We start from the raw sequence: 12699 nt of genomic DNA on the forward strand, positions 1-12699 counted from the left end.
TCCTGCCCTCCCGTAATACCTTCTCCAAGAGTTCCCAAAGTGTGATTCCTGGACCATCAATACTAACACAGCCTGTGAATTTGTGACAAATTCAGACACATTGTCCTCTGAATTAGAATTTCAGGAAATGGCTCCCAAGCTTGGGTTTTAATAAGCTGCTGCAGGCCTTGAAAAAGTTGAGAACCACTCACTGTTTTCTCCATCACTGCCACTCCCAAGATCTCTCTAAATCACAAATGTACTTATGCCCCTCCCTTGCCTTTCACATATGAAATCCAAGGTCCTCCACACACTGGCTTCCACTGACTCAAAGATCTCATCACTCTGGTTTTCCAATATCCTATGAGTTTTTTCAGATATTTTGTCCCCTCTGTTTAAAAACTTTTGACCCACATTCCATCTGTCCATCAACACAACACCCACAAGCCCGGCACACTCTTATTCATATTTCATGGCTCACCTCCTAATACTCTAAGGCCATGAGACAAGGTTCCCTAGGAGACCAAGATTGTCTGCCCAAACACTCTCCACTCTTTATAGAATCACTTGTCTTGTCTTGAGGAATGGAATCACATCAGTCCTGTTCAGCAGTGAATCTTCATCAGTGACAACATAAATGCCTGACATTGAACAATGACTCAACAATTTCTTGGTGAATGGCTGAACGCAGTGCCACTTTCCCAGTGGTGTGGGCTTTAACAGTGAGTAGAAAGCAAAGTACAACAACTTTTTCAAGAAGCTAGCTCTGAAGATAAGGAAAGAGATGGATTTACCAAAAGAAGACCAAGATTTGCATTTGGTTGATTTTCCATCCTAAAGGAGATCTGTCCTGGGTGTCCATTGGAAGGACTGATGTTGAAGCTGAAACTCCAATACTTTGGCCACCTCATGCGAAGAGCTGACTCACTTATTTGAAAAGACCCTGACACTGGAAAAGATTGAGGGCAGGAGGAGAAAGGGACGACAGAGGATGAGATGGTTGGATGGCATCACCGACTCGATGGACGTGGGTTTGGGTGGACTCTGGGAGTTGGTGATGGACAGGGAGGCCTGGCGTGCTGTGGTTCATGGGGTCGTAGAGTCTGACAAGACTGAGCGACTGAAGTGAACTGATTTGCTTGATTGGATCTCAATTTTATCTTATTAAAGATAAGTGAAGTTGCTCAGTCGTGTCTGACTCTTTGCGACCCCATGAACTGTAGCCTACCAGGCTCCTCCATCCGGGGGATTTTCCAGGCAAGGGTACTGGAGTGGGTTGCCATTTCTTTCTCCAGGGAATCTTCCCAACCCAGGGATCGAACCTGGGTCTCCTGCATTTTAGGCAGACACTTTACCGTCTGAGTCACCAAACTTCCTTATTAAAGATAAAGAGATTATTAGTTTGTAGACTGATGGGAATGAAGTTGAGAAGGGGAGAAGTGAAGATACAGGAGAAGAAGGGCAATGTATCTAAATGTAAGTATCTCGAGGGCAGATTCTATCTTTTTCTGCCTGGTGCCAATAACATGTTGCCTGGAACTCTAAGGGGGAAGATAAAGATTAGGTGGACTAGGTGAGAGGAGCATGCCTTCTCGAACATAGTCACCCCTTCACAGTGACTCTTCCCAGTCACGATGTCAAAGACCAGGCCAAGTGTCTCCTTCTAGGCTCACAGAACATGTTCATCCATATAGAAATAACCTGTTTACTTCTCTTTTTCCCTTGCTAGACTCTAAACTCCTTGGGGACACATACTATGACTTTTTCCATCACTGTACCTCAGAGGGCAGACATAGTATCTAGCATATAAGATTGTGCTGATTGAATGAATGAGTGTATCAACAAATGAATGAATGAATGAACCTATTTGTCATATACTTTCAGTTTCTACACCCTGGAGTTGCCCACCTTTTTTGCCCCATTCAATCCAATGCTCTGCACTCAGTTCATGCCAAACCTATTCCCTGCTGTGATGTCTACCTAATTCATTCCAAAGAGCAGAAGCCTCAGTAACAGCTTCTCTGAATCTCAGTCAGAATCTGTAGGTTGCAAGCAACAGAAACTCAACTTTAACTGGTAGACATGGGCAGTGGGGGGAATGTATATAATTAGCTTTTGTAACTGAAAAAGCCCAAGGCTGATTGAATCTAGGGGCTCAGACAGACAGTGGCATCAGGATTCTTTCCATACTTCCACCTCAGTCAGGATCTACCCTCCTGACTGAGGGGCAAATGGGTGCCAGTAACTATAAGCTAATGTAGGCTCATCAAAGAAAGCATGTCCCTCTTTCCCTGATTGTTCTTCTGGGGTCACTTGCCCACCCTGAGGTTTGGCTCCCAACCCTCCTCCTTGGGTACAGTCGGGGCCACGAGTGTGACTGATAGCCTCCCGTCCAGCAAGGGAAATACAATTAATTCCTGAAACACAAAGACGGACACACACAAAGAAGAGCCATTCTCAAGACTGAGTCCCTGGATAACAGTGATGCTGAGCTCCTCAGAATTGCTTGGAAGAGGCCAGATGTTTTAAAAGCCTGACTCAATCTCAAAATCACCTGAGGATCATTTTATAAAAGATCCACCTCAGAGCTACTAAACCAATGTCCAGAGGGTGGGGACAGGAATTCTGCTTTTTCTTTTTTTTTTTTTTTTTAAGTTCCACAAGTGATGGGGATGAAGAAATGAGTTTGGGAACTAACCGTCATCATCAACAAAGGCATCTGGCAGTAGGAATCCCACAGACTTCAGTTTCCGTCCGGTTGGGTCACCAGCTGGCCATGTGATCCAGGGCAGAGGACGTCCCTACTCTGAGTCCGACTTTCCCAATTTGAAGGGAGAAGAAAGGAAAGGTGGGGCTGGGGGTATGTGGGAACCCTACCTCTCTGCCAGGATGGTTGAGAGAATTAGATGAGATTGTGTATGGGAAATGGCCCAACAGGGCTCAGTAAACGAGCATTCCCTCTCCCCCGTCTCCCTCTCTCCCCCTCCATTTCTAACACGTCAGCAAGTCCTTCAGATGCTCCGTCCTTCCTCCTCTCGGCTCTGATCCCGTGTCTCACTGGTGTCAGCCACCGCTCTCTCTCTGACTACCGACACCTTGTAACTAGGTCTCCACCGTGGTGTCTCCCTGACTCTAATATGGTCTCCTCAAAGCAACAGGAGTGGTCTTCTTCAAAAGGTGACTGATCTGGGACTTCCCTGCTCACCAGTGGTTAAAGAATTCATCTTGCAACGCAAAGGAAGTGGATTCCCTCCCTGGTCAGGGAGCTGACTCCACTTGCCGCAGAGCAACCAAGCCAACGTCCTGCAGCTACTGAGCTGAAGCATCACAGCTAGAGAGCCCGTGCACCATAAGGAAAGAGCCCGCGACGAAGACCCAACACAGCCAAGTTATTAATTCTAAAAAGACGACTGACCAGATCCCTCCCTGACAGATGAGAACTTAGGAGCCCTCCTTACTCTGGCTATAAAAATATGAATATCTTTGTACCTCTTCCTAACCTGTCCCAGCTTCCCTGTCCAGCCTGCTGCCATATCATCCCTTACCACTTTATTGAGGCAATTTTCATTTTTCTTTTTCTCAACTGCCAGGCACATTCCCTCCTCTGGATCTCAGTTCCTCGACCTGCCTGGGGTTCCTCACACACTTCCGTGTCTCATTTTGAATGTCACCTCTTCAGGGAAGCCCCTCGGATTGCTGCTTCCTCAGTTCTCTTTTCTACACCTTTGCAGCTAATAAGAGCTAGGCACCGTGACACCCTTCTCATTCAGCAGGTTGTTTGCCTGTCTTATGTCTCAACATCCTCATGAGACGAAAACCCTCACCTCCTCATCACACACTTCAGGGTCCTGAGTTTCAGAGTCATTGGGTGACTTTCTCAGTGTCATAGAGCTAGGCAGTGTCAAAGAAGTGATTCAGCCTAGGTCCCCTGATCCCACATCACTAGGCTTCTCCACTTCCTGCTGTTCCCCACCTCAGAGACTCCCCTGAGATCGTCCAGATGCTCCTCTGGCCTCCTCGATGGAGTTGGAGCTGCTTGCTGCTGTGTCTTGGTATCTCCAGCGCTAGCACTGACTGGGCACATAGAAGGTATTCAGTTAATGTTGCAAAACAAATGCAACCGATGAGCTTCATGGCCAGAAAAAGGCAATAGGTTGATGCTTAAAGGAATTTGTTCCTGCTATGCTCATTGAGGGACGCGTGACATACAGCTGGAGGTAATGTAATCTTCGCCTTAGCTTTCTAGAAGAACCCACCAGAGCAGACGTAATCTTCCCAAGAGCCTTCTACTCATGTTGGGCTGACTGGGTTCAAAGCCTCATATCTTTCAAAATAAAGGCTTTGTCTCCTTGCCTTATCTGAATCCAGGATAATCTTCTAAACTAGGGACATCTGGAGAAGGCAATGGCACTCCACTCCAGTATTCTTGCCTGGAAAATCCCATGAATGGAGGAGCCTGGTGTGCTGCAGTCCATGGGGTCGCTAAGAGTCAGGCACCTCTGAGTGACTTCACTTTCACTTTTCACTTTCATGCTTGGAGAAGGAAATGGCAACCCACTCCAGTGTTCTTGCCTGGAGAATCCCAGGGACTTGGGAGCCTGGTGGGCTGCCATCTATGGGGTTGCATAGAGTCGGACATGACTGAAGGGACTTAGCAGGGACATCTTACCACTGGGATGGATCTTCCAAACTGGCTCAGTGCCAAGGGCATGCCAGGTCTGATCCCCACCCTCAGACTGCTCCCATCAACAAATATTTATTGTATTACTCCTACATACAAAGTAGGCACCAGTGTGGAAGAAATAATTTAAACAATCTAGTGAAGACGTGTGATATTAAATAAATATTTATGCAAGCAATTAAATAAATTCAAGGACCCAATGTAGTAGGGTGAGGAATAACAGTGTTATGGGGGTGCCTGACAGGCTAGAGGTTCAGGGAAGGTATTCAGTTAAAACATGGAAGATGGGTATGAGTTAGTCAAGCCAAATATTTCCAAGACTCTGCTATGGAAGGGAGGAAGAACCTAGAGGAACCACAAGAATGGAAGGAATGGACAGCTCAAGGAGAAGAACATCTTTGGATGGGGCTTAAGGTGTGGGCTCCAAGCCGGATCCCCTAGGGGCTGCAAGAAGGGGTTGGACTTTGTCTAAGGACAGACTCTGCAGTGGGGGAGGTCGCATCATTCCCACTACGTTTCTCTGAATCTTCTGGTCATGCTGGCACCATCCCTGGGGACTTGAGTTATGGTCAAGTTGAAAGTCATGATGCTGAGTACCAGGACATGGGATTTCCCCAATGGCTGTTGTCCAAACGAGTTATATTCTGTACCTTTGTCTGTAATGAGGATCAGTAAGCCCGGACCAGGTAATCATAAATATGATATTCTTTCCAACTGGTACATAGCAACAAAAACCCTAAAAATAATAACAGCAACATTAACATATATCAAGTGCTTTCTAAGGGGCTAGTACTATGCAAAGCACTTCACATGCATTTTCTCCATGAGTCTTCACAAAAAGCACACAAATAAAGGACTGTGATTATGTCCATTTTACAGATGAGAAGAAAGGTGCAAAGAAATCTTAAGAGAAAGGCACAAAGTCCTTTAATGAAATAGAAGAGATAGGCTTTTAAAAAAAGAGAGAGAGATAGGATTCAAGCCCAGGTCTGCTCCATTTCCCTGTCTGACTTTCTTACCAGCCACATCATACAGCTGTCATCCTTTAGAAAGTCCTGTAGCCTCAAGCACCAAGATGATTTGTGCCAGTCTAACCACAAGGGCTTCCCAGGTGGCATAGTGGTAAAGAACCCACCTGTCAATGCAGAGCTGCAGGAGATGTGGGCTCAATCCCTGGGTCAGCAAGATCCCCTGGGGTAGGCATCCCACTCCAGTATTCTTGCCTGGAAAATCCCATGGGCAGAGGAGCCTGGTGGGCTACAGTCCACGGGGTCGAAAAGAGTCGGACATGACTGAGCACGAGCACAGACATTTTAAGGCCATTTCAGGGTCTTTGAATTTTTGACAAAGTACCCCGTGTGATGCTGGAAGGTCCTAGATGGAGCACTACAGAAGCATCCCACGAGGCCTGGGAGCCAAGGGAGGTAATCCCACAGTGTGAAGAATCTGGAGTCCCAAACGTCCCCAGATTAATCCAGGCCAGACAGGCATCCTGGGGCCATTATTTCCAGGAGGCTGGCATGCCCCTCTCCTCTTCTTAACAAACTAAGCTGTCATTTCCCTCACCTCACACATCTCCCTAGTAGGCACTGAGACTGCTGCCTTTTCCACAATAAATTTGGAAACTTATCATGGAATGCCTCCCAAGCTGGCCTGGGGAATTTCGCCAGCAGGGCACTCACTGTTAATGGGCTCATCAGAAAGGAAGTCAGTACTGTGAGCTGGGGGTGGACCAGTTAGACATAATGAAATAGGAGATCAGAGCATTGAAAGTGGTCAGTGGGTGTAGAAACATTCTGCGTGCAAAGCCTCTAATATCTGGTGAACTGACCATCTTTGGCAGATGAAAAAGTTGCGGTGAGGCAGGGGAAGGATTGTGTCTAGAGTATTCAGACTTCCAGGGGCACCCTGGGAGAGTGACTCTCGAGTCTCCTACACCCACTTTCAGGAGCCCTCGGGGTGCTGGGGCTGCAGTCATCCTGTCCTCTTCAGGTAAAGTACCCCTGTCCCCTTTTGGAATGTCCTCTTACCCACTGTTGGTGGTCTGGGCAGGTTCAAGGGAGTGCCCTGGCCTCTTCCAGCCACGTAGATGCCCACGGGAGACTAGGCAGACTTCTTTTTCTCCCAGGACTTTGAGTCTTGACTGGAGTGAACCAAGAACAGGAGAGAGAGGTCTGAGTGCATTCTTTCTGGTCACTCACTGTCCCCAGGGAGACCGAGTTGTCTGGCTCTGTAGGTGCTTGGCTTTGCTTCCCAGGTCTCCATCAGTTCTGGGAACTCCCCAACATCCTTCTAGAAAATTATATTTAGGAACTCAGTGACTCAGTAGGAATTTCTATTTCTTACAGCTAACAAGCCCAGTATGGCATGAATCTTGCTTCAAGTTTGCCGCCACAATAGGATGCTGCCTTGTTCTGGGGACAAGAAAATAATAATGTTCAAAAAAAAAAAAGGCAAAGAGAGACAGAGGACTGAAAGCCATAACAAGGTGTAAATACAATTAAATCCTGAGCCCTGATATCCTTTGAGTTGCATTTCATTGGCTGCATATTTTGTTCTCTGGTTAACTACAATTAGGGATAGTTTGCACTGCAGTCCAGGCCCACAGATACAATGACAGAAGGCTGTCTGGATGCTGCAGTGTCTCCTCTCCGACTGTCCAGGCGTTCTTCCTCCACGCAAACCCAAATAAACTCTGCACAGCTTAAAAGCAATCCTTTTTCTCATGTCTCATTTAAGAAATAATTGTTTTGTTACAGGTATCGCAATTAGGATTTTACATATATCATTTAATCATCTCAACAATTCTATGAATTACGCACTGTGATTAGCTTCATTGCATGAAAGAAAAAACTGGTCCTCCAAAATTGGGGAGAGGGATAATAAATGAACTGCCAAGGTCACAAAGTGAATAGGTGGTAGACCTTAGATGTCAACTCAGTTTAGTCCAATTCTGGAGGCTTTGCTCGGAAGCCCTAAAGCTGAATTGTCCGGGAACTGACCAGAGACAGTTCATTCAAGTGGTTCTCAGTCGAGAAACCCATTGAGGTAGGAAACCTGAATACCAGAACTTCCTGGGAAATTGTTGTTTGAAAAGCATATGATATTATAATTTCATATTTGAAATGCAGAAAATCAAAGCAATCCTATAGTTTTGCTTGTTTTTTATTTTACTTAATTATTTATCTGGCTGATCCACAAGGCAAACGGGATCTTAGTTCCCAGACCAGGGATTGAACCCATGCTCCATGCAGTGGCGTCTTAAACCACTAGACTGCCAGGGAAGTCCTAGATATTTATTTATTTTGTTTTATTTATTTGGCTGCTCCAGGTCTCAGTTGCAGCATGCAGGAACTTCAGTTGAGGCATGTGAACTCTCAGTTGCAGCATGAGGGATGGAACCTGGGCCCCTCGCATTGGGAGCGCAGAGTTTCAACTACTGGGCCACCAGAGAAGTCCCCTCCCCAACTTGTTTTCTGGTTTGACTGATTTTTAATACAAACCAGGGCACCACTGAGAGTGAAAGAGGCTGCAGTGAATAATCAGGTCTGGGTTCCCCCAGGCACTCGATTTGTGATCATCATTTCACAGGTGAGGAACTGAGCCTCAGGTAGAGAAGGATCTCACAGCAAAGAAGTGACAGGGTCAGAGCTGAACCCTGAAAGAAGGAGAGGAGGCCCCCTACATTCCTCTAGATGACTTTTCTGAGAGCCTCTGCTAATCTTTTAAAACTCGCTTATAATAGCAGAAAGGGGCTTCCCTCATAGCTCAGTTGGTAAAGAATCCATCTGCAATGCAGGAGACCCTGGTTTGATTCCTGGGTTGGGAAGATCCCCTGGAGAAGGGAAAGGCTATCCTCTCCAGTATTCTGGCCTGGAGAATTCCATGGACTCTATAGTCTGTTGGGTCGCTAAGAGTTGGACACGACTGAGCGACTTTCACACACACACTTTCACTATAGCAGAAAGCCCTTCCTGATTCAACACAGTTGATTTTTGTTTATAACTCACTTTGTCCTGCTCTTCATTGATTTTCTCTTGATTATGAGCTATGTGTGCTTTCCCTGGGGGTGGTGGGAGGGGATGCATATAGTCATGCTTGATACGGTTCTGTGTTAACTGAAACTGGGCCTCAGTGGCCACAGAACCTGCAAGATGAGGATGCAGTTCTGATTTGCTCACGTTTCGGTTAATACAGTACCTTGCAAAGTGAGGGGTGTCCGCGTTCTGTTTTCCTCTTACAGCAGTAAATCAGATTTTGGGGGCTGGCATAACAAAGCACCCCAAACTGGGTGGCTGACAGAACAGAAATGTACTCTCACAGGTGTCAGCGAGGCCGTGCTCCCTCTGAAGGCCCTCATTGTTTAGTTGCTCAGTAGCCTCTGACTCTTTGCGACCCCATGGACTATAACCCGCCAGGCTCCTCTGTGCATGGGACTCTCCAGGCCAGGATACTGGAGTGGGTCACCATTTCCTTCTCCAGGGGATCTTCCTGACCCGGGGATGGAACCTGAGTCTTCTGCATTGCAGGCGGGTTCTTTACTGCTGAGCTCCAGGGAGGCCCCTAAAGGCTCTAGGGGAGGACGTTTTCCAGCCTCTTCCGAGCTTCTGGTGGAGCCCAGCAGTCCTTCCACGCCTTGGCTTGTAGCTGTGTCACTCCAGTCCCTGCCCTGTCATCACACGGCCTCGACCTGCACTTGGGCTTATCCCTCCGTCTGCCCTCCCCTTGTTATTAGGACGCCAGTCCTCAGACGGGGCCCACTCTGATCCAGTATGAGCTCATCTTAACTAATTACATCTGCAGAGATGCTATTTCCACACATTCTGACTCCTGGTAGACATGAACCCTGGGGTGAGGGGAAAGGATGGACAGCTTAGCCCAGCGCAGTTGGGTCGGCCCCTCCAGGGCTGGACGTGTGGCATCGATGAGCTCCAGTCCCAGTGCCCTAACTGGGGAGCACGTTGCAGGCCCTCCAGGAGCCTGGTGGGGCCCATTGATGAGAGCAGAACTGAGGGAGGGCAGCCAGGAGCTCAGTTCACTGGAGGCCAGCTTTCCCTCTATGCCAACGCTCTGCACAGCGAACCACTCTCAAGTCCCCTTCCTTCCTTTTTCGATGTGGCTTTCTCTTTCTGCCTCCTACCCTCCCTTGCCTCCTTTGCGCTTTCCTTCCTCCTCTTGGCTCCCCAGGAGTGGCTGAACCCACAGCGGGACGTGTGTATGTGTGCGCGCGCGCGCTGGCGAGAGAACTCCAAACTTGGCGCCTCTGTCCTCGGCACTTCGAGTTCCTCACCCACCCAAGCATTTCTTTACTCTGCGCTCTGAGGGGACAAGGCCACTCCTGCCCCTGCAGAAAGTCCAGCTGAATCCTCAGCCCTTAGTCGAATCGCCTCTCTCAGCCACATACCCTTCCGACATATTTTTTCTCTAAAAGCCCCAGATGAAAAGTTCCCTCGTGGGGAGTGCTGCCTGTATCTTCCTCTTTCTCTGGTTTCTGAACACCAGTTCACTTTTTCTAATTAAGCATGAATAACATAACAAAAAAAATGAATAACATGTTGTCACTCAATGAACGTTTACTCTCTGCCAAAATGTGCCACACATAGCACACTCATTAGGTCACGTCCTCTGCTGTTTTGTTTTTGTTTTCCTATGTTGATTTTTTCTTTTTTTATATATATATAGATACAGTTGATGTACAATTGCCTTTTATTTTTTTGTCCACACCGTGTGGTCTGCGGGATCTTAGTTCCCCAATCAGAGGTTGAACCTGGGACCTTAGCAATGAAAGTGAAGAGTCCTAATCACTGGACCACCAAAGAATTCCCTGATATATTGATACAATATTATATGTTTCAGATGTATAATACAGCATAGCGACTCACAATTTTTAAAGGTGATAGTCCACTTGTAGTTATTATAAAATATTTGCTATATTCTCTATATCATATAATAAATCCTTGAAGCTTATTTATTTATTTTATTAAAGTATAGTTAATGTTTAATGTTATATTATGTAAGTTTCAGGTGAACAAAACAGTGATTCACAATTTTTAAAGGTTATGCTTCATTCATAGTCGTTATAAAATATTTGTTATATTCCTCGGGTCGTACAGTAGGTCTTTGTAGCTGATTTTATACATAAGAGCACGTACCTCTTCTTCTCCCACCCCAAGCATTGTTTATTCTTGACATGATTGTCATCAGACAGATGAGATGAGGTCTTAAGCAACTGTGTAGTTCACCCTGTGTCAGGCAGCCAGCTCAAGGTAGAGTCAGAATTTGAACCTACACCCATCAGATTCCCCAGCACTTTCTCTTCCCCACTCTGGGGTTATGAAAGGAATTCTTGGAAATTGTATTCCTTCACACTGCTTGCCAATAAAGCTTCTGGAAAACATATGAGACAGTTGAGTGTGATCTGTTGCTTTCTTTACAGGATTGGACAGACTCTTTCCATTGCCCATCTCCTTTGTAATCATTGTGGGGTGGAGTTGCTATAAAATGCTATTAAAACGGAACCCTGAAGACAAAGTGACAGCCTGCAGATCTTTATCAAATGTTTTCTTAGAATCCATTTTTCTCAGAGCGGCTACTTTGGGCTTCTGGCTGCAATAACTTAAGCCGTAAAATGCAAACTTCTCACACTTGGAAAAAGATTGTTGGCAGGTTTCCACTGAACTTGATTCAGCATGTTCTGCATGCTGGGGACACCCAGCCAGTGTCTCCTCAAATCAGAGTCAACTCACAGTCTCACATACCCAACACCCCAATCCTGGCAAATTTCTTGCAGCTTCACAAGCAAATCAGTTCACTCCTGTTTCTTTGTACCTGTTGGTCCCTCTGCTGAGCGCCTCCCACTGAATATAACTAGCTGAGGGGTTTGCCCTTCAAGGCACCAGAGCACCAAGGAAGGCATTTCCCCACCGTACTGCAACTTAACCCTGAAATAGGAAATGGCAACATTCCGTTCTCCTTGCCTGGAAAACCCCACGGATAGAGGAGCCTGCTGGGTTATAGTGGGTTATAGTCTGAAGTGAAGTGAAGTCACTCAGTCATGTCCAACTCTTTGCGACCCCATGGACTGTAGCCTACCAAGCTCCTCCCATGAGATTTTCCAGGCAAGAGTACTGGAGGTCGCGAAAAGTCAGACACAGATGAGCAACTGAGCGCACACACAGTGCACTTTAAGGAATTCTCATCTGAACCCTAATGCAGCCCCCTGATGGGTCGGTCTCAGGGTAGTTGAGGGGATGGGATTTCAGACTCTCAGGTAGAGTCTGGGAAGCATGCATCTTAACTAGTTCTCCAGGCTCTTAGGAAGATGTCCTAGGCTGAGCCTCCAGCTTCCCACAGTAGTTCAAAATTTTTGTCCTTACTTAAAAAAAAAATTAATAGACACTCACACTGGGATCTCCGTGTTCCAGGTACTGTGTGCATTTCACATGATCCATTCTCACGAGAGCCAGAATAACCCAGTGAGGAACATACCTTATTATCCCTATTTTTCAGATGGACTATACCCCATGGACTATAGCCTGCCAGGCTCCTCTGTCCATGAGATTTCCCAGGCAAGAATATTGGTGGAAACTGAGGCACAAAAAGACTGAGAAACTGGTTTGAGGTTACCCGAGGAGTAAGTGTCAGAACTGTCTTATCTATGAATTTCTTTCTTTAAGTCATCTCATGTTTTGAATTTAAGTAAGTTATGTGAAATCCATGAAAGCCAAGATTTTCAGCAGTTTGTTCACTTCTGGACCCTCAGTAGCTAGAATAGTGACCAGGTACAGAGTAACCAACACTGTATATTTGTTAAATGAATGAGTAAATTCATAAAAACAAAAACGTTTAGCATGAGATTGAGGTGTTGGATATATATATATTTTCCCATTCATACTCGAGGTACACTGACATATGCAATTATTGCTATTTAAACAGTGTGTACCATCTAAAATCATGTTGTATTTTTATACTGTATCTTTATCCCAGCTTAGGAAGTCCTGGGCTAGAGCTTTCCCCTCTTGTCATTATAATGACTCCTT

This window comes from Muntiacus reevesi, chromosome 12, assembly GCF_963930625.1.
Source record: "Muntiacus reevesi chromosome 12, mMunRee1.1, whole genome shotgun sequence".
NCBI classification, from domain to species: Eukaryota; Metazoa; Chordata; class Mammalia; order Artiodactyla; family Cervidae; genus Muntiacus; species Muntiacus reevesi.